This window comes from Salmo trutta, chromosome 35, assembly GCF_901001165.1.
Source record: "Salmo trutta chromosome 35, fSalTru1.1, whole genome shotgun sequence".
NCBI classification, from domain to species: Eukaryota; Metazoa; Chordata; class Actinopteri; order Salmoniformes; family Salmonidae; genus Salmo; species Salmo trutta.
Window position 1 is genome coordinate 22642700 of NC_042991.1, and position 21905 is coordinate 22664604.

Here is a 21905-nt window from a genome sequence, read left to right on the forward strand (position 1 = left end):
TCAAATAAGGAGAAGGCCAAATGTGTTTTGTTGAATTTTCTGTTTGCTCAGGCAAAGTTGGCTATTTGGCTAACAAGGAGGAACAGGGTCAAAGGTGGGGGGATGACAGACCCTTTACTATTGTTTAATGGGATGGTCTCTGCTTGCCTTGAATTTGAGTTCTATAAAATGATCAAAAGTGTGGAGATGTTTCAGGAGGTATGGTGTGTCGGGGGTGCTGTCTGTACAGCTGAGGAAGATGTTTTGGATATACGGTTGTAGAAGTAGTGCGGTTTTGGTTGTTTTGTAACATGGGGTAGAGGGCAAGGTGAGTATGGTACATGTATGCTGTACAGGATATATTTTGGTGTTTTATTTTAAGGGGGGGTTTAATGAAATGAGAATGTTTCATTAAAGAAAGACAAAAAGTCAAATCCCTCTCTCAGGTATTGAGTGAAGATGGGTGAGAAGAACATTTTTTTGCAATTTTGAATTCAAGCTGTAACACAACAAAATGTGCAATAAGTCAAGGGGTATGAATACTTTTTGAAGGCGCTGTACCTGTACCTTAAGGCCCTGTTTGTAATTTAGTCATATTATACCATTACTAGTTAATTGGATATTTTTTTATTATCAAACATTAGTGTCAAATTGACAAGTCGGTGGCGTTTTCTGTGTACAATAATAGTGTGTGTAGTATGCTGTTGATAGGTAGAAGTATATTAATGCTGAAATTGTACTGTTTCCAGTAAAGGGACATTGAACAAGACAAAGTAATTTCTTAATTTCTTAGTTTTAGATTACAAGGAGCCCACAGAATAGGATAAAGCATGACGGTGTAGTAAAAGACAGACTGCCTGCTATCATGTGGGTGGTGCTATTGCATCGTCTTGTTGAGCCTAGTCTGCATCCCAAATGGCACTCCTAGGGCTCTGGTCAAAAGATGTCCACTATATAACAAATAGGGTGTCATTTGGGACGCATACATAGATTCAATTAAGACCAAACTAAAGTGAGAAATAAGTATGAAAGGACAGTGTTCTAAGTGAACAGCCTATAATCAAAGACTGCTTTCAGATCAACACAGATACATTTTCGTCTCATAGCTCCGAAATATCAAATAACAACTAATCCAATAATTACAGCAGTAATGGATGTTATTAAGGTTAGAATATCACAACTCTAGAATGATTGAACATTTAACCAGTTTAAATGCATGTTGTCAGTCTAAATAGTCTAAATAGTCAGCAGTTGAGTTGGTAGCAGAGAGGGAAATAAGGCTTAACATGCTGTCACAAAAAAGGCATCCCGTTAGTAAATGTGTAAGTTTGCTTGTTTCTCAAATACTTATTTAATCTTGGCAATCATGTAAATGTGATATTTATAGCTTTCCCAAAAGAAATACGACTGGCGATATTTTAAAGCTCTAAATCACAGGAAAGTGAAGCCAAAAAGGAATGGCTATGATTCAATGCCATGCGTTACCTAATGGCAGCAGTCATTAAAAATATAGGAAGACATTTTTATATTCAATTGGCTGCTAGGGAAAGATTCCTGCTGAAGCCCTTCCTCCTATTACAAATTAAGGCAGCGTGAGAATGGGGCCCCACGGTGCAATGCATGTTATAAATATGTTAAAAGCCCATTCCACTTGTCAAGGTGCTATTTGTTTCCAATGAATCATAGCTAAGCACCTTCAACAGACATCTCAATAACACCTTATTTGCTGGTTCAGCAATACGTATAATGGGAAACAAATGGAAATGGGATTCAAGCATACCCTGGAGGAGAGGGTTCGCCCGTGCTCACAGTCGCACCTCTCAGACGACAGGCTCAGGGAAGCCAAATAGCCATTAGTTTGGGGGGCTGATGTGGGACTTAAGGCATCAGCATGCTTCAGTTCAGCTGGCGCCTAGCCAAACTCGGGTAGCCGAACCAAATGGGTGTGCTCGCATACTCCATATTAATAAGAGCCGCTTGAAAAATTCGAAAAAAGCGGCAATAGTAATGTTTGTCCATTTTGAGACGTCGTAGCCAGTATACACTTCCTCAAAATAGTAAGAATTCATTTTTACTGAAGAGATCTTAGTTGCACAATTTCCATTTTTTTCAATGAAAACATGTGCAGGAAAAAAAATCCCTACTGTAGACAAATCACAGGCAAAGTGAGCGTAGACTTTGGCTCCGAACTTCAGTTTGCGGGCAGATTTTTTTTTTGTGAGCCCGAAAAGCCCCCAAAAAACTCACCGAACTCCAAAAACGTCACAAAATGTTGTAATAATATATGCAGGAAGTCTACTGATGTCACGTCCTGACCAGTTTAGGTATTATTTGTATTGTAGTTTGGTCAGGACGTGGCAGAGGGTATTTGTTTTGGTTGGTTCGGGGTGGTTGGTTGTGTTTAGTGTGTGTGATTTGTTAGTTCTGGGTGTTGGGTATGTTCTAGGTTGTATTTTCTACGTTCTGTCTAGTTTAGTTTTTCTATGTTTAGGTTTGGGTGTGGACTCTTAATTGGAGGTAGGTGTTTCTATTTTCCTCTGATTGAGAGTCCTATATATAGGTATGTGTTTGGGGTTGTTAATTGTGGGTAGTTGTATTTCGCACTGCTGTTATTATTTAGCCTGTGAAACTGTCGGTCTGTCGTTCTCTGTTTTCTTGTTTTTCTCGTGTTCACAATAAATAATATGATGAACATGCAACCCGCTGCGCCTTGGTCCTCTCTCTCCTATGACAGCCGTTACAACTGAACTGTTTTGGCTGGGATGCATGCGGACACCTTTAATCTCCTCTGCACAGAGGAAACACAGGCAGACCAGTGTGGAAACGAATCCAAATGCAGAGAGAAGGAGGAGAGGAAGAGACTACATACAGACCTCTGGCTAAATCAAGGATCTCTGTGATACTTCAGTATACTTCCTCATGACATTGTCTGTACAATATGTTGTGGGTTCTACGCTCATATTTATCACAGTCTGCTTTCAGCTGGAGTCATTTTTCGAAGGACCAAAAGTCTACATAGAGCCCATTGAAAGGAGGCTTGAAGGAGATCCCATGTTGTTTACAGTTGGGACAACTTAATGCACACATTAGCTGTATAAGCCAAGCTTGATGGTGTAATACCACTGTGTGTAATATTTCCCCTGAGACACGGCTGACTATGGGGGTAGGCTGATGCATGGGAACTATGGGTCTGATATCAGAGTCCACAATGCCAGTACACAAGGAAGAAGAAAATGACCAAAACATGATGCAGATATGTCTGTATAATGCACCTTGTGACAGATAAAGGATAACATCTGGTGTCGCAGGGATTGTGTACACTGTGAGAAAAAAGGGTTCCAAAAGGGTTCTTTGACTGTCCCCATTGGATATCCCTTTTTGGTTACAGGTAGAACCCTTTTGAGTTCCATGTAAAAAGGGTTCTACATGGAACCAAATAGGTTTCTTCAAAGGGTTCTCTGATGGGGACACCCAAAGAACCCTTTTAGGTTTTAGAAAGCAACTTTCTTTCTAAAAGTGTAATCATCTACTTTTAAAGTAAGATATGTTAATTCATGTGAATTGAAATATAGACTATAACATGGTTTAGACTAGTACACCAGATGACTAAGTACTGACTTAGCAAAGTCACATTGCACATAGTTTGAAAACATTTTTTTGAGAAAGTGAATTGAGGAAAATGAGTACAGACAGCCCTAAAATCAAACCCCCTTCTGAAGAACAGAGTTAAGAGTTAGTTGTTGACTGCTGGCAATACTTTGTGAAGTTGCTCTCTAAACAAGCTGACCACAGGTTTCAAATGTGACAAGAGAATGCATTTAGTGCAATACAAGTGGTCAAGTAATTGGAAGCTGAGAAAACATCCGAGGAATCTCCTGTTCAAGCTTCCTAGAAGTGTGAGAATTTACTTTGTCTATTATGCACATTTAGGAAGGAATATGCATTTGCAACTTCATTAGGCTAAATGATGTGGAGGAAATGAGGAACTGCAGGCTCAATTGGTAGCCTTGCCAATAACAAACCCCCATCTCCCTTCTGTAGCTTCTGACACCAGAAACGTAGGCATTAAATCCAATAGACCAATAGAAGACTAGGATGCTGTCATTACTGAAGCCATTAGATAATAGATAAGTCATATGACGACTAGCGTCTGCTGATGCAGGATTCAAGGGAATGTTGAGTGGAACGTCTCAGTCTCACACTTCCCTTTTAATGAACGTTCTTCCTATGTACAGCGGCTTCAGAAAGTATTCATACCCCTTGACTTATTCCACATTTTGTTTTGTTACAGCTTGAATTCAAAATATATTAAAAAAACTAAATAAATGCACAATACCCCATAATGACAAAGTGAAAAAATTTTTTTTGAAAGTTTGGCAAATTTATTGAAAATGAAATACTATCACACATTAAACTCTGTAACTGTTTTAAGGTCACTATTGGCCTCATGGTGAAACCCCTGAGCGGGTTTCCTTCCTCTCCGGCAACGGAGATAGGAAGGACGCTTGTATCTTCGTAGTGACAGAGTAAGTCTATGCAACTTTGCTATGCAAATGTTTACTCCTGAAGTTATTTAGGTTTGCTTTAACAACGGGGTTGAATACTTATTGACTCAAGACATTTCAGCTTTTAATTTTGTATTAATTTGTAAAAATTTCTAAAAACATAATTCCACCTTGACATTATGGGGTATTATGTGTAGGCCAGTCACACAAAATCTCCAATTAATCAATTTTAAATGCAGGCTATAGCACAACAAAATGTGGAAAAAGTCAAGGGTTTGAATACTTTCTGAAGGCACTGTACCTCCTGTCTGGTCACAGCCAGGCCTGAGAATGTCACCTGTGAATAGTTTACTCCCAAGACATCGTCCAATCATATCCTAGCCCCAAAAATCCCCGGAGGTCATATATCTATTTCAGGGGGTGTGAATGGTCAGACCCCTTCACCAAAAGAACATATCCGCTCCACAGTCCACACAGACACTATTCATATTTCATTTGCTCCTGCCTGGTAACATTTACTCTGTAGCCTGCTCCAGTGTGGCTCACCCAGCATATGTATAATGGAAAATACGACACCCAACACAATAAGAATTAAATGTTTACCAAACATTTATTGTGTCCCATCTATCTTGTGATGCATTATGAATTCAATCATATTGGCTGTGGCTTTGTTTGTAATGTAGTAATCTTAGAGGTGAGTGTGGTTGCCTGGCTGATCAGACGTGCAGAGCTTTGTGGTATTTTCACAAAGTAAAGACACACAGTGTGCACTGGATAGGCCCTGGATAGGCCCTGTTAGGGGTCATGGCCACGATTTATGCATATAGGGGAAACAGAGAGAGAGTAAGGGAAAAAGGTAGAGGTACAAACAAATGGAGAGAGAATGACAGAGAGATGAAGAACAGAGAGAGAGATCGAGCGAGAGCGAGAGAGAAAGAGAGAGTGAGGAAGATGAGTGATAGAGCGAGAGAGCGAGAGCGCTGGCAGGGCTCCTGCAGAGACCAAAGGGTGCAACGAGAGGTCGGCCTTCCATCACTTAGTCAGGACAGACAGGCCAACATCACATGAGAGCAGTGTCTCAGTGCAGCTGCTGAGTGGGGAGTATGCCATGAGGTGCATATGCTGCATATGGGGCCCATGCGTGAGGCAGTAGTAGCCAAAAGGTTATAGGTTCAAGTCCTGGCTACAGGTCCTGTGATGTGTTTAGTAGTGTCCTTCTGCAAGTTTAATAATCTGACTTGTTTACCATACAGAGCTCTATTGGATGCGACTCTGGGACACAGAATTTTCAGCATGCATGAAGAGCTATACACATATGCAAATGTTTTAAACAAAACAACCATTGAAACAGTCAGACTATTGTAAATACATGATTAACATGTTTTATAGTCTCATTACCAGGCAATTTACACTCACAATGATTTTTTCATTAACAATAGCTGTATGTCTAGAAATATACAGTGCCGTTTCATGAACAAGGCCCTTCTTCCTATGCATTTCTTCTTTTGCTATATTATGCTCCAAACATTTTGTCCTCAAACCAAATGGACAGCCATTCATGTTTCTGAAAGACAGCAATTTCAAATGAATGCCAAAGCACCCACAGCTATTTTATTAGCATCCTTTCATCAGTATTTACTAAGACTAAGTCAGACTAGAGTTTTCATTGTTGTTGTGGCAGAATTAAGTATTGATTTTATACTCAAAGTATTCCACACAGTTTGGAAACACAGCTCTGCAGAGCCATGTACATAATGACCACAAAAATACATTTCTATTTCACCAGTAAACGTTATATTTTTCAGTCATAATGGGAATGAAGACAAACAAACAGAAAAAGTGAAAAGTAGTCCCAGTGACATTATTCTACTGCTGGTGGCCTGCCAAACAGGGATGTTACAGGGAAAAATATGTTTTATTGTCACATACACCAGATAGGTGCAGTGAAATGTGTTGTTTTTACAGGGTCATCTAGAAGAAAAAGAAACGCACACCTATTAAGGCGAGGTGCTGGCTAGCGGAGTAGAAAACTGGAAAATAAGGGAGAGCCGCACACTCTAGGAGCTCAGATGCAAAAATGTAAAATCCAACGTTTCGACAGCCAAGCTGTCTTCATCAGGGTATGATGTTTTTACGGGGTCAGCCAAAGTAATACAGATCCCCCAGAGCAAATTGCCTTGCTCGAAGGCACATCAACAGAGTTGTCACCTTGGGTATTCAAACCAGCAACCTTTCAGTCTTTGGCCCAATACTCTAAACGCTAGGCTACCTGCCACGCTAAGAAGCTACAGTATCACAGAGTAGCACAGACCTGAGAAACCTTACATATCTGTTTCAGTAGCTTCTCTCCCTCATGTTGAAGGGGCTTATGTTGTTGTTTTGCATATCATCATCCATCCAGTATTACCATCTGGACAGCCATGGAGCCCCCACTAAACATCTGTTGGGCTGATTTGGTGATGCTCTAAATGACCACAGCATTGGAAGAGAGACACACCTCAGTCTGCTTAGCTCTGTTATAAAATACTCCTGACAAATGGGATCATCATGATGATGACACACATCCATGTAATGTCTTCTCCTTCCTGTGCCCATCTTTAGAATACAGGACGAGATAGCACTATTTTTGCTTATCACCTGCCTAAATTTAGAGTCGTCCCCCCCCCCCCGTGCTTTGGATTCTGTTAACAAACACAGTGACACCTGTTAACAGACACGTGTCCCTTGCCTTTGACAGGAAAGGATACAGATCCTGCCTACCTCTGACCTGGAAAAAAGCCACTGAACAAAGCTCTATGTGATAAAGAAGAGGGACAAGTCTGTCATACACGGACACAAGGCACAAACCTACAGTGACAGGGAATGATTACATTTCAACACAACACCCTTAGTGACAGACTAAAAAAGAAAATGGTTTGTAAGTAGACAGCATCAATTTCCTATCAAAGCTGAAATGAGGGAAAAGCTCTAACTTCAGAGAGGATCTTTACAATCCATCTCTAAACTTAGATGACACCAACTGATATCTCTGATATAATCCCTTTCTGTTTTGACAGCCATTTCTGTGGGCTCACAGCTGGCAGCTGCCCAAACATGAATATTCTAGAGAGATTCTAGAATTATTCTTTACACGGTGATCAAATCCCTTAGCTGACAAGGTACAAATCTGTCGTTCTGCCCCTGAACAAGGCAGTTAACCCACTGTTCCTAGGCCATCATTGAAAATAAGAATTTGTTCTTAACTGACTTGCCTAGTTAAATGAAGGTAAAATCTTCTGTTCATTTTCTATTATTCTCTGCCAATACCAATATTTTCAGGTAATTTATTAAAATGATTTTAATTTGTCTGCTTTATGAAAGGACTAGAATAAACTCTACATAAACAGCCAATCTTGGCAAGGAATATGTGTGTACTAACGACGGAGAAGAAAATCAATCAAACGTATTTATAAAGCCCTTTTTACATCAGCCGATGTCACAAAGTTGTAATGAATACTCAGGGAGAAAAAGGTGTAGGTTCATGCGCAGAGCGCGGTAGGTGTTTATTTCACCTTCACAGAAGGCAGGAATCGTGGTCAATGGTCATACACAGGTAGGCAAACAGGTAGGTAAATCAAATCTAAGACTGAAGGCTAAAACTGGTTCTCACAAACGAGCTAGGAAAAGGCTTAGTAGACTAAAAACGATCAATACCTCACAAAGGCACAAACAGAATGAACTGAACTAAATAAGGAGCTGATGAGACCAGTTGAGTAACTAACACAGGTGAAATCAATGAACAAAAATGAAAGACAGGGCTACGTTCAAAAACACAATGAAACAGAACACAAGGTTGACTAAGAAAATAAATACAGAACCTTACAAAAGTGCTGTACAGAAACCCATCCTAAAACCCCAAACAGCAAGCAATGCAGATGTAGAAGCACGAAAAATAAAATAAAAGTATTGGACCAGCCTAAAACTAATTCACAAGTCACAAAGAAATATCTTAGATTGTGAGTAAAGCAATTACTTGGCAAATGATCCACTCACCCATTTACTGAGCTCGGCTGCATTGCCATAGCAACGCTACAAGTGGAAAAAGTACCCCTGGTTGGGAACCACTGATCTATTGTTCCCTCAGGTGTTAAGTCTAACTGCCATAGTTGAACCAAGGGCAGCTATTTGAGTTGCAACAAATGTAAGTTATTTGCCCAAAAACACTCAACTGTTATCATATCTTGTGGTTTAAAAATAGAAATTACAGCTTACAAATTCAGTGGGACCCTATCAGGCCCTCTGCAGAGACCAGACAGTCATTGCACGATGGACTAATTATTCACCTTAAAAGCCGGAAGGGATTATCCTTTGTAACAGCCTGTCAATAGCCCTCATAATGTCTCACCTGTTAGACCATTTAAATGTCAGGGAGAGCCAATTTAGCCTCTCAGGTTCATGTTGAGTGCAGTGGTTAAAATCACCACCTGGGAGGCGGGATGGAACTTGACCAATGCCATTCAGGTAATCTAGATTTTAGACTTCTCACCTTAGGAAGGATGCTTCTCTATCTTTATGTTGTGTGTGGTTTTCCCACTCTCAAGAAATGTTTGTGGAAGATAATGAATGTTAGAAAGTGCACTGCAGGAGCATTACCGGTATTGTGTTGTTGTTGTTGATGTTGTTGTTGTGCCTAGAGGATGCATTGGGAATATATTTAATGGAAGAAACAGAAGAGCTGAGAATAATCCTTTGTAAAATGTTTGTAAACAAGGCCATTTTAATAACTACAGCATCATTTTAGTATGTAAATAAATGTGCATTTCAGCAGTTTTTCCCCTATTCGTATTTCTATGCCAGAGTATGATTATTGAAAAGCTGTTCACAACTTCATCTGTTCAGATATTACCTTGTCATACGATCATCATAATCCTCAACACCATGTACTTTTCCAACAACACTAATTACCCTGTGTCCTACTGTCTGCCCTGACTCTATCTATGTAGTGCATCTACATATTTACTCAGAATCACAATATAAACAGAGTTTGTTTACTTAGCTACATTGTTCTGCGTTGCGATTTGACTTGAAGCCAGATTGTGCTCAGACTATCCAATTAGGAGTTTGTTGCCAGATTAGATTGTTGTGTTAATGTTGTGTACTGATTAGTCTAGAGTACATGAAGAAATCCTCCTCTAATGTGTGTCAGTTTTCAAACAACTGTGTCTCTGGCAAAGATCTGTAATTTACACTCTCCTTGGTGATGACTCACACTTTATTAGAGAAATCACTGCATGTTCCCACTCTACCTGTTGTTCATTTGTTTTTTCCATTCTCCTAGGGTATGTTTGTTCTGGGGCTGCCTTACGCTCTCCTTCAGAGTGGCTACCAAGGATTGCTTCTGTTCCTTCTCGCTGCAGTCATCTACAACTACACAGGTAAGATCCTTGCATCCTGCCTTTACAAGGACAACGAGGAGTGCCAGCCCATACGAGTGCAGGACACCTACGAGGACATCGCCAACGCCTGCTGAAAGTGCCCCCTGCTGGGCGGCCAGGTGGTGAACGTAACACAGGTCGTTGAGCTGATGATGTATCCTCTACCTGGTGCTCAGCACCAACATCACGTGTCACAGCTTCTCCTTCCTACCCCTGGCCCTGCCGCCTGGACCGTGGTGACCTTCCTGACCCTGGTGCCCTGGATGTTGATCCGGGACCTGAGGGTGGTCATGGTTTCCAGACTCAGACTGCTTTGCTCCCTGGCCGAGTTCCTTATCACCTTCATTGTAGTAGCTTACTGCCTGAACCAAGCCTACCGCTGGTCCTGGAGGAGGATGGTCCTCTTGGTGGACTTTGAGAGGTTCCTGGTGACTGTGGAGGTCATCATCTTCAGCTACACCTCCCAGATCTTCCTGCCCACCCTGGAGGGAAGCATGGAGGACAAGGGGGACCTTTCCTACATGATGAGCTGGACACACTCCCTGGCTTGTGTGTTGAAGACCACCATCTCTGTGCTGGCCTTCCTCACCTGGGGGCGAAGATATCAAAGAGGTGATAACTGATAACCTTCCCACTGGAGTACGCATAGTGGTCAACCTGTGTCTCCTGGCTAAGGCCCTCTTCTCATACCCCCTACCCTTCTACACTATGGCTGAGGTCCTCCAGAGCAGTGTTCTGAGGCTGGAAGTGGCGCCAGGCGGAGTGGAGACAGGGACTCTGGTTCTGCAGGGCTGTCTCCTGTTGACCATCCTCATGGCTCTCTACATGCCCCACTTGTCCCTGCTCATGGGGCTGACGAGCAGCGTGATGGGGGCGGCCATGACCTTCGTCCTGCCATCTCTCTTCCACCTGCAGCTCAAATGGACTACCATGAGCTGCAGGCTCAAGGCCCTGAACCTTCTCATCTTAACTCTGGGATCTCTGTGTAGTTTATCGAGGGTGGTTTGCTCCATCAAGGGAATGATTCAGTCTATTAGGGGGGGGACCCGGGTGGGCGCCTCACCCTCGGTGGAGGCTCTGGCCCCGGGCGTGTTTCTCCCCCTGCCTCCACCCTAGCCCTACCCCTCTGGCCCGGACTGGACCACTGTGGAGCGGCATGCTCAGGCTCCGGAGCGGAGCCGTCGACCGGAACATGATTGGGCACCGGTGGACCAGACACGGGCCGTGCCGGACTGTGGACACGCACCGTGGGCTTGGTGCGGGGAACAGGAACGGGCCGGACAGGACTGTGGACACGCACCGTGGGCTTGGTGCGGGGAACAGGAACGGGCCGGACAGGACTGTGGACACGCACCGTGGGCTTGGTGCGGGGAACAGGGACGGGCCGGACAGGACTGTGGACACGCACCGTGGGCTTGGTGCGGGGAACAGGGATGGGCCGGACAGGACTGGGGACACGCACCACTAACCTGGTGCGGGGAGCAGGGACGGGCCGGACAGGACTGGGGACACGCACCACTAACCTGGTGCGGGGAGCAGGGACGGGCCGGGCCGGACTGGGGACACGCACCACTAACCTGGTGCGGGGAGCAGGGACGGGCCGGACAGGACTGGGGACACGCACCACTAACCTGGTGCGGGGAGCAGGGACGGGCCGGACAGGACTGGGGACACGCACCACTGACTTGGTGTGGGGAGCAGGGACGGGCCGGACCGGACTGGGGACACGCACCACTGACTTGGTGCGGGGAGCAGGGACGGGCCAGACAGGACTGGGGACACGCACCACTAACCTGGTGCGGGGAGCAGGGACGGGCCGGACAGGACTGGGGACACGCACCACTAACCTGGTGCGGGGAGCAGGGACGGGCAGGACTGGGGACACGCACCACTAACCTGGTGCGGGGAGCAGGGACGGGCCAGACAGGACTGTGAACACGTACTGGTGACCTGAAGCGTGGAGCCGGTTTAGCCACTCGTCCTGGCTGGATGCCCATCCTAGCACGGCATGTGCTGGGCATGTCCACCGGACGCACTGGGCTGTGCGGGCGCACTGGCGACACAGCGCGCAACTATGCATACCATGGCTTGGTGCGGGGAGCAGGGTGCGGGGAGCAGGGACGGGCCGGACAGGACTGGGGACACGCACCGTGGGCTTGGTGCGGGGAACAGGAACGGGCCAGACAGGACTGTGAACACGCACTGGTGACCTGAAGCGTGGAGCCGGTTTAGCCACTCGTCCTGGCTGGATGCCCATCCTAGCACGGCATGTGCTGGGCATGTCCACCGGACGCACCGGGCTGTGCGGGCGCACTGGCGACACACCGCGCAACTCAGCATACCATGGCTCCTCCTCCAGATCTTCCCTCTGCAGGTCCTCAATCAAACGCCTCATCTCCTTCTCTTCCTCCGCCGTCATCCCCCACGAGAGCAGTGGTCTGGGCTCTTCCTCTGCCCTTCCGGACCACCCCATTAGCCCCCCCCAAAAATTTTCTTGGGGCTGTTTTCCGGGCCTCCTCGACCGCCGCCTGCGACTCCGTCTACCGGCTGGCTTTTCCTCCTCGACCTGGGAGTCCGTCCGCCAGGGTCCTTTCCCCGACATGATCTCCTCCCAGGTCCAGAACTCCTTTCCCTCGCGAGCCCATCTCTCGCGCTCCTTTGCCTCCCGCTGCTTGGTCCTGGTTCGGTGGGTTGTTCTGTAACGATTGTCGTCGGGAGACGAGGAAGCGGACCAAAACGCAGCTGGGAGCGAATACATGTTTATTTAACACACTAGAATTAAACATGTACACAAAATCAAGGAAAAACTGCCAATACGTTACGTGCTCAAATAACGAGACAACAACCCACAAACATCGTGGGGGAAAAGGAACTTAAATGTGATTCCCAATCAGACTTCACAAGCGACAGCTGTCTGATTGGGAAATCACCCCCGAGCCCAACATAGAAATAAAACACAAAGAAAGGCTATAACCAAAACATAGAAAATAAAGCATAGAAATGCCACACCCTGACCAAAATAGCAGAGTTCACCTGGTCAGGGCGTGACAATGGTCCCCTATTTAATTTCCCTGTATCAATGTTCTGGAACCTGCAAGTACATCTAAGGCACAGATATTATATGTATGATAGTATGATACCAAGCCATTGTTTGTGTGTTTGACTTTAATTGAGTTGATTTGAGGGATTGACACCAAGGCATCTTTTAAATTAAAGACGTGATTGGAAATGGTGGTAAACGATCTAGTGTGAGCAGCAGAGGAGGCTAGTGGAAGGAGCTATAGGAAGACAGGCCCATTGTAATGGCTGGAATAGAATTAATGGAACGCTATCAAACACATCAAACACATAGAAACCACATGTTTGACTCTGTTCCATTTATTCCATTCCAGCCATTACAATGAGCACGTCCTCCATAGCTCTTCCGACCAGCCTCCTCTGGTGAGCAGATGTTTGCTCTGCTGCTTATCATGGCAAAGTCATTATGATTCCTCCCTTACAAGTTTTGTTGTCTATAGCATAATTCACAATCTGTTGTTAATTACTATTACACTTGAAACAAAAAAATATGGCAATGAATATTAAGTACTTGTGTAGGAAAATATATATTTACAACAGTATCTCAGACTATTAGAATGTTCTTGTTTATCTGTTTTACAGACAATATGGGAAATACTGTAATTGCATTGTAAAGACACATTTCTAATTGATAAGATATTAAATGTAACAGTTTTCGCAAAGGATTTGCAGAAATACAATACATTTTAAAGGATATTAAATGTAATCTAAGCCTTTAATCCAAAGAGACTGGCATGTGGAAATCAAAGTAATCAATAATGGTGAGCGCAAATATAGGCCTATTTTCTGTCAAAAGGACAGATCATCAATGTCAGTTGCAGCCGACCAATCAAAACTGTTGCTTAAGTATGTTTAGATTTCGTGTTTACCAGTTAGCTAGCTATATTATGCTAACGTTAGCTAGCTATCATCTCTAGCTTGGTAGTGGAGTGCATGCAATTAGTAGCCTAGACATCACTAGGGCAGTTGAATCATTTCGGGCAGTTAGTGTAGATTTTATCTTTGGGGGTTTCAAAAGCTTTGTTTTATCTGGGTTGTATTCATTTGACACACAAGGTAGCACTAGAAAAACCTTTAACCTGTTGCAAAACATTTTACTGTTAACTCTAGGAACCAATCGGATGCAAATGAAACAGGGCGGGACCTACATGAATTTGTTCAATAGAAACTCAGAGATGATGTGCCTCGTGTTTTGTGGGGAAAGCGCCCCCTGTGGCCACGGCCCCTAAAGTGTATGAAAAGATATCGATATCAAATGGAAAAATGCTAATTATATCAATAGGGTCTTTCCATATCAGTGCCCATTGCTACTAAATAGTATAATTAATCTGTACTTAGCATGCATAACAACCATGATCTCATCTCAGTAAATAGTTGGAGGACTGGAAAAACATGATTCTAGTTTCTAATGTTTCCATACTTTCACGCTCTATAAATGAAGCATAATTATGCTGTTGGAGCATAATTATATGTGTTGTTTAACTGTTGTTTATCTCTGTTTGTGGAGGAGAAGATCACCTCATCTTAAACCAAGTGAAGTGAAATATATCTCTCATCATTATAATTATCTCATGGCATAATTCTGTGAGTATGTGCATACCTCTAATGTGTTGTCTATACTATCTTTGATTCTAATCGAGAGATAACTATGGGTACTAATTCTAATCTGCTCTCTAAAGTCCTGAGTCTTGATTCCTAAAAATATTGAAAAACTAGAGCAATTGGTGTTTAAGGCGTATTGTCTGAGAGCTGAGAGGAAATCTGAATAATAACAGACTATTTCTGCCAGTCCTCCGCTCCCAGACTTGTTTCGTCTTGGTACACCTCTCCAAGGACCGTGCTTGGCAGACACAGGGAGATTCAGGTAGACCTTACTGTTACTGTTACCCATATAACACATAGTGAGTCAAAGCTTAAAACTCAGGGTCCTTTTCATACAAGAGGGAAATCCAGGGTTTCAGTAAGAATTATTAAAACATATCGTACGTACTGCATTTCTACATTTCTACATACAAGTGTAAAATGTGTAATAAATATGAGGTAGTCCAAGCTTTCTTTTGAAATCTAATATATTTAATATATACTGCTCAAAAAAATAAAGGGAACACTAAAATAACACATCCTAGATCTGAATGAATGAAATAATCTTATTAAATACTTTTTTTATTAAATAATTTTTCTTTACATAGTTGAATGTGCTGACAACAAAATCACACAAAAATAATCAATGGAAATCCAATTTATCAACCCATGGAGGTCTGGATTTGGAGTCACACTCAAAATTAAAGTGGAAAACCACACTACAGGCTGATCCAACTTTGATGTAATGTCCTTAAAACAAGTCAAAATGAGGCTCAGTAGTGTGTGTGGCCTCCACGTGCCTGTATGACCTCCCTACAACGCCTGGGCATGCTCCTGATGAGGTGGCGGATGGTCTCCTGAGGGATTTCCTCCCAGACCTGGACTAAAGCATCCGCCAACTCCTGGACAGTCTGTGGTGCAACGTGGCGTTGGTGAATGGAGCGAGACATGATGTCCCAGATGTACTCAATTGGATTCAGGTCTGGGGAACGGGCGGGCCGGTCCATAGCATCAATGCCTTCCTCTTGCAGGAACTGCTGACACACTCCAGCCACATGAGGTCTAGCATTGTCTTGCATTAGGAGGAACCCAGGGCCAACCGCACCAGCATATGGTCTCACAAGGGGCCTGAGGATCTCATCTCGGTACCTAATGGCAGTCAGGCTACCTCTGGCGAGCACATGGAGGGCTGTGTGGCCCCCCAAAGAAATGCCACCCCACACCATGACTGACCCACCGCCAAACCGGTCATGCTGGAGGATGTTGCAGGCAGCAGAACGTTCTCCACGGCGTCTCCAGACTCTGTCACGTCTGTCACGTGCTCAGTGTGAACCTGCTTTCATCTGTGAAGAGCACAGGGCACCAGTGGCGAATTTGCCAATCTTGGTGTTCTCTGGCAAATGCCAAACGTCCTGCACGGTGTTGGGCTGTAAGCACAACCCCCACCTGTGGACATCGGGCCCTCATACCACCCTCATGGAGTTGGTTTCTTACCATTTGAGCAGACACATGCACATGTGTGGCCTGCTGGAGGTCATTTTGCAGGGCTCTGGCAGTGCTCCTCCTGCTCCTCCTTGCACAAAGGCGGAGGAGCGGTCCTGCTGCTGGGTTGTTGCCCTCCTACGGCCTCCTCCACGTCTCCTGATGTACTGGCCTGTCTCCTGGTAGCGCCTCCATGCTCTGGACACTACGCTGACAGACACAGCAAACCTTCTTGCCACAGCTCGCATTGATGTGCCATCCTGGATGAGCTGCACCACCTGAGCCACTTGTGTGGGTTGTAGACTCCGTCTCATGCTACCACTAGAGTGAAAGCACCGCCAGCATTCAAAAGTGACCAAAACATCAGCCAGGAAGCATAAGAACTGAGATGTGGTCTGTGGTCACCACCTGCCGAACCACTCCTTTATTGGGGGTGTCTTGCTAATTGCCTATAATTTCCACCTGTTGTCTATTCCATTTGCACAACAGCATGCGAAATGTATTGTCAATCAGTGTTGCTTCCTAAGTGGACAGTTTGATTTCACAGAAGTGTGATTGACCTGGAGTTACATTGTGTTGTTTATGTGTTCCCTTTATTTTTTTGAGCAGTGTATAATACACTTTACATAAGCACTCATGTTCTCGTCTATCTAGGCTAATGAGAGATCCCTGCCCAGCACTAAATGAAGTTAGGTGGAAGGCAGATTTAATCTACAGTACTTTCACATTTACTTTGTCTTGAAATACCTGAAGATCATTGTGAATTCTGTCTCTGTGAACCATGAAAGATGGGAAATGTGACAGAGAAAAACACTATTTTTGCTGTATTGTTGCTTAGAGCTGTTGTGGTCTTTCCACCTTCTTACTGCTTATTTAATTCCTTCAGATTTCTGTAGGTAACCTTTTGATCCATGCAATTTCCTTTCAGCTTATTTGCATGAACATTAGCAAGTGCTGCCACTGAATAGCATGACATGAAGCAAAGGGATACTCAAACTTGGATGGACAATTTATAACATAAGTCTATACAATCATGTTCCATGTTGTCTGCATGATTTGTTTCCCACCTCCCTCTCTTCCACCCACTATCTCTTCACAGTTTGTGTCTGTTGAATCCCATCCTCTGCTAAGTCTGTCACTCAATCACTTCCTATTCCAGAGAAAAGAGAAGAGACAGAAGTATTCTGATATGCTGAACAAAATAAAATCAATTTCTAGTATTGTATCTATTTGAAACAATGAACATTAGACATACAATTTGGATAATGTGTTGGGTTGTTTTGTTGTTTGTGTTAGTCCAGTTATTTAAATGGGTATACAAATATGAGTTGAGAGTGTCTCCATAGGGTTTTGGCTCAGGGGTGTTTGGTCAGTTTTCCTGTAGTAACATTATCATCATCAATCCAGGGCAACTCATCTGGCCTTTTGAATGTATATCATCCTAAACCAGTATGTGCACAAATGCTCAGACAGATTTGCATCATTGGCAGACAGCTCCAGGGCTCTTGCTGGAGACAAATCCACAGCACTAAATTCAGTGTACATGGCAAAGTGCCTGAAAGCCTACATCCACTGCTTTTGATTTGAGTTTTTTGCCCTTCCACCACAGTACCTCTACCGGGCTGCCCACACAGTGGTACCATTAAATGCCAGACAGGTTACCAAATTATCCTTGCATCCATGTGATGCGGTGTGATTAGGGGAGCAACCCGGTTGTGGAGGGCTCTGCAGAGGGAGATTAGGGGACCTGTGAAGCAGGAGGAAATGTCAAGAAGTGGCTTGTTGGAGCTGCCACGTCTCAGCTGCTCTCAGAGCTGCGATTTATTCCTAAAGCTGTCTGAAAGGCCCCTCACGCAGCGTGGCTATAGGCCACCACATGGGCTCCGGACCCTCCACTTCAGTTCACGGTAGTTTTGGCCAGAACTAGAGAGCACAAGGGAAATAGGGTCCAGTAATTACATATACTTTTTTTTGCAGGGTACAATACAATAATACTGAGGTAGTAGTAGTACTTTAATCTATGTTAAAAATAAACTAATAATGATAACCAAGAACTTGAAAACTAAATGTACAAAATGTACATCATTAATAGTTATTTGCTGGCTATATGGGTACATGAAATTTGAATACTTCAGAGTATGATGTATTGTTTGTTTTCTTGTTGCTGTGACAACAGAGTGGACCACCAAATCTATATTTTTCTGTCTTATTAACTCAAAGTTGCTCAAGTCCGTATGAAGAGACATTCGATTAGGGTATTACTATTATAATTACTGAGCAAACTCCCATAGTGTAACACATGAATTATAACATACTAAACATGTAACTCACAAACCCATGATTCTGGGTGATTCTGAGTGTTTTCCTGAGAAGCAGGGAATTGCAGCTGAATTATTTCCAAATAATTCCAAATAATTCAAAGATATGGTCAGATTTTTAAGGAAGACCATTTTACTATTACTGAGTAAAGGCAACAAATTATAATAATGTAATAATGGCCTCTAAAATATTTCCATATAGCAATGTAGGATACGTCGTAAACAATGGTTTTCCATCAGGCAATGGTTTTCCATTAACATTCTGCATGTTGCCTTGTGAAAAACAGAACTGTGAGCAGCGTCGTTAATCGATTAGTTAGGCATTGGTTTCTGTATAATCTGGAGAGGTCCCCGAGGACTGGAAATGACGACAGGCTTATGTGTGCTGGCATTGTTTTGTCCTGATACACTGGCCTTTCCCAAAGAGTTGGTACAGCTGGCATAACAGCAACTATTGAAAACAACTATTGAAAACAGCTCAACGAAACATGAGATTTCACCAATTGCTTCTGAACATGGATCCTTGTCAAGAGGCGTAGTAATGAGATCTTGGGACCGACACTCCAACAGAGGGCACCAGGCCTCATTGTAACTCCAGTCCAATACCCCTCACTATGCACACACTGTGAACCAATTATCTGGATGTGCAGTTTAGAGCAAATTAATAGTATGTTTTCAAGAGACTGCATTAACCCAGTTGTAAGGTATCGATTGGGGTCCCTGACCAAAGAAAGGGGGAGAGCATGGGAGGGCTGTTTTCAATTCACCCCCTCTTGGCTGCATCTCTTTCAATTCCGCTTCAATCTGCAGACGTAATGAGGCCATTAAGGGCCGTCAACTCCACAGCCCACACTATTGTTTTCTCATTGGACAACGCTTTTAGAGCAGGATGTATTTCAGTTGGGCCCTGAACCTGTAGGAGCTCTGTCTGTTCTGAACTAATCTAACATAGCTGGCGTAAAAGAAACACCTGAAACTAAATCCCATACATACTGGTCTTGACAAGAAGAAAAAAAACAGTTATCTTCTGCACTGTTCAACTAATCCAGTAAACGTGGAGGAGGAGTTAAGATGTGTCGCCTTGTTAACGTCCAAAAGTGGATGTCGCTTCACAGGCTCTCTTTCCATTTCCCCTGAAAACTGGAACATCCAGTTGTCGGGGATTCGGCAAAGGCTAGTTCTGAACCAGATATTGGATTTTTTTCATCATCTGGTATGTAATAAAAGGGGCCAGCGAAAGGCAGAGGTGATCTGAAACCACATAATCAACATCTGTTGGTCTGGCATGTCTGAATCCAGCCGGTCGGTCATTCCCCTGAACACCCAATCTAAGTTAGAGTGAAAAAGGAAGTCAAGAGTAATGCATACATTGAGCAATAGGTTTGATACCATCAAAAAACATCCCAAAATGTATCTGACACAGATCTGATGACGCTGTATTTTTCAGGGTCTTTGTATATTTGAGCCAATTCTGCAATTAGAGATATTGGAAGCAGCAGATGTCAGAGTTGTGTTGGAGCATGGTGGAGCCTAACACCCTGGTGTCACAGCAGGACCAGGAGGGACACATGTGGCCCGTCTGTCTGTTGTCTGAGGGCTGCAGTGGGTCTGTGTCCCAAATTGCACCCCAAAGGACCATAGGGCTCCAGTCAAAAGTAATGCACTACTGTATATAGGGAATAGGGTGCCATTTGGGATGCATCCCAGGTCTCCACTGCAGCTCAGTGACCCTGAGGTGATTATCCTCTCTCTGTGCCAGCCAGGAGGATGGGCTGGGTGGCTCCAACCCTGCCAGGGGTTTTCTACATTGGCACAGTCAGACACAGGCTGCTGCTGTACCCGCTCAGCCTACACTCCTACCATGACATCCTAATAATACCTCACAGCGGTGATGATAATACTAACTGTATATTGGCATGGACTTTAATAAAGTGAAAATAGTACTGTGATGTAATGTCTCTGCCATTATTGGTAAGTGAGCTTACTCACGGATATTTGAATTCTACATCCAATATAATATTCAAAAGGATCAGTACTGTGCTAATGGTAGTAGATTCTTCCTGATTCAGCACTTTCAGTTATTCGTATAACTGCAATAATACACTGAGTATACCAAACATTAGGAACACCTTCCTAATATTGAGTTGCACCAGCCCTTTTGCCCTCAGAACAGTTTCAATTCGTCGGGGCATGGAGTCTACAAGGTGTCGAAAGTGTTCCACCAGGATGCAGGCCCATGTCGACTCCAATGCTTCCCACAGTTGTGTCAAATTGGCTGGATGTCCTTTGGGCGGTGGACCATTCTTGATACACACAGGAAACAGTTGAGCGTGAAAAACCCAGCAGCGTTGCAGTTCTTGACACAAACCGGTGCACCTGGCACCTACTACCATAACCCGTTCAAAGGCACTTAAATATGTTATCTTGCCCATTCACCCATTGAATGGCACACATGCACAATCTATGTCTCAATTGTCTCAAGGCTTAAAAATCCTTCTTTAACTTGTTATGGATAGGGGGCAGTATTTTCACTGCCGGATAAAAAACGTACCCGATTTAATCTGATTATTACTCCTGCCCAGAAGCTAGAATATGCATATAATTATTAGCTTTGGATAGAAAACACTCAAAAGTTTCTAAAACTGTTTGAATGGTGTCTGTGAGTATAACAGAACTCATTTGGCAGGCCAAAACCTGAGAAGACTCCAAACAAGAAGCGCCCTCTCTGACTATTTCTTGGCCTTCTTGATCATCTCTATCCAAAACAGGGGATCTCTGCTGTAACGTGACATTTTCTAACGCTCCCATAGGCTCTCAGAAGGCGCCAGAACGTTGAATGATGACTTTGCAGGCCATGGCTGAAAAACAGTAGCGCATTTGGATAGTGGTCGATCTGAGAACAATGAGACTGGGGGCGCGTGCACGAGCCGACTCCATGTTTTTATTTTTTCGTCTTTGAACAAAAACAGGGTTTCCCGGTCGGAATATTATCGCTTTTTTACGAGAAAAATGGCATAAAAATGGATTTTAAACAGCGTTTGGCATGCTTCGAAGTACGGTAATGGAATATTTTGAAATTTTTTGTCACGAAATGCGCCGGACGCGTCACCCTTCTTTACCCTTCGGATAGTGTCTTGAACGCACGAACAAAACGCCACTATTTGGATATAGCTATGGATTATTTGGAACCAAACCAACATTTGTTATTGAAGTAGAAGTCCTGGGAGTGCATTCTGACGAAGAACAGCAAAGGTAATCCAATTTTTCTTTTAGTAAATCTGAGTTTGGTGAGGGCCAAACTTGGTGGGTGTCAAAATAGCTATAATAGCTAAAATAACGGTCGGGCTATCTACTCAGAATATTGCAAAATGTGCTTTCACCGAAAAGCTATTTTAAAATCAGACACTGCGATTGCATAAAGGAGTTCTGTATCTATAATTCTTAAAATAATTGTTATGTTTTTTGTGAACGTTTATCGTGAGTAATTTAGTAAATTCACCGGAAGTGTTCGGTGGGAATGCTAGTTCTGAACGTCACATGCTAATGTA

General features: G+C 43.7%; 1 pseudogene; it reads left to right on the top strand.

Moving 5' to 3' along the window:
- Positions 1–8918: 8918 nt before the first annotated feature.
- Positions 8919–14504, top strand: LOC115174405 (vesicular inhibitory amino acid transporter-like; annotated as a pseudogene).
- Positions 14505–21905: the final 7401 nt, after the last annotated feature.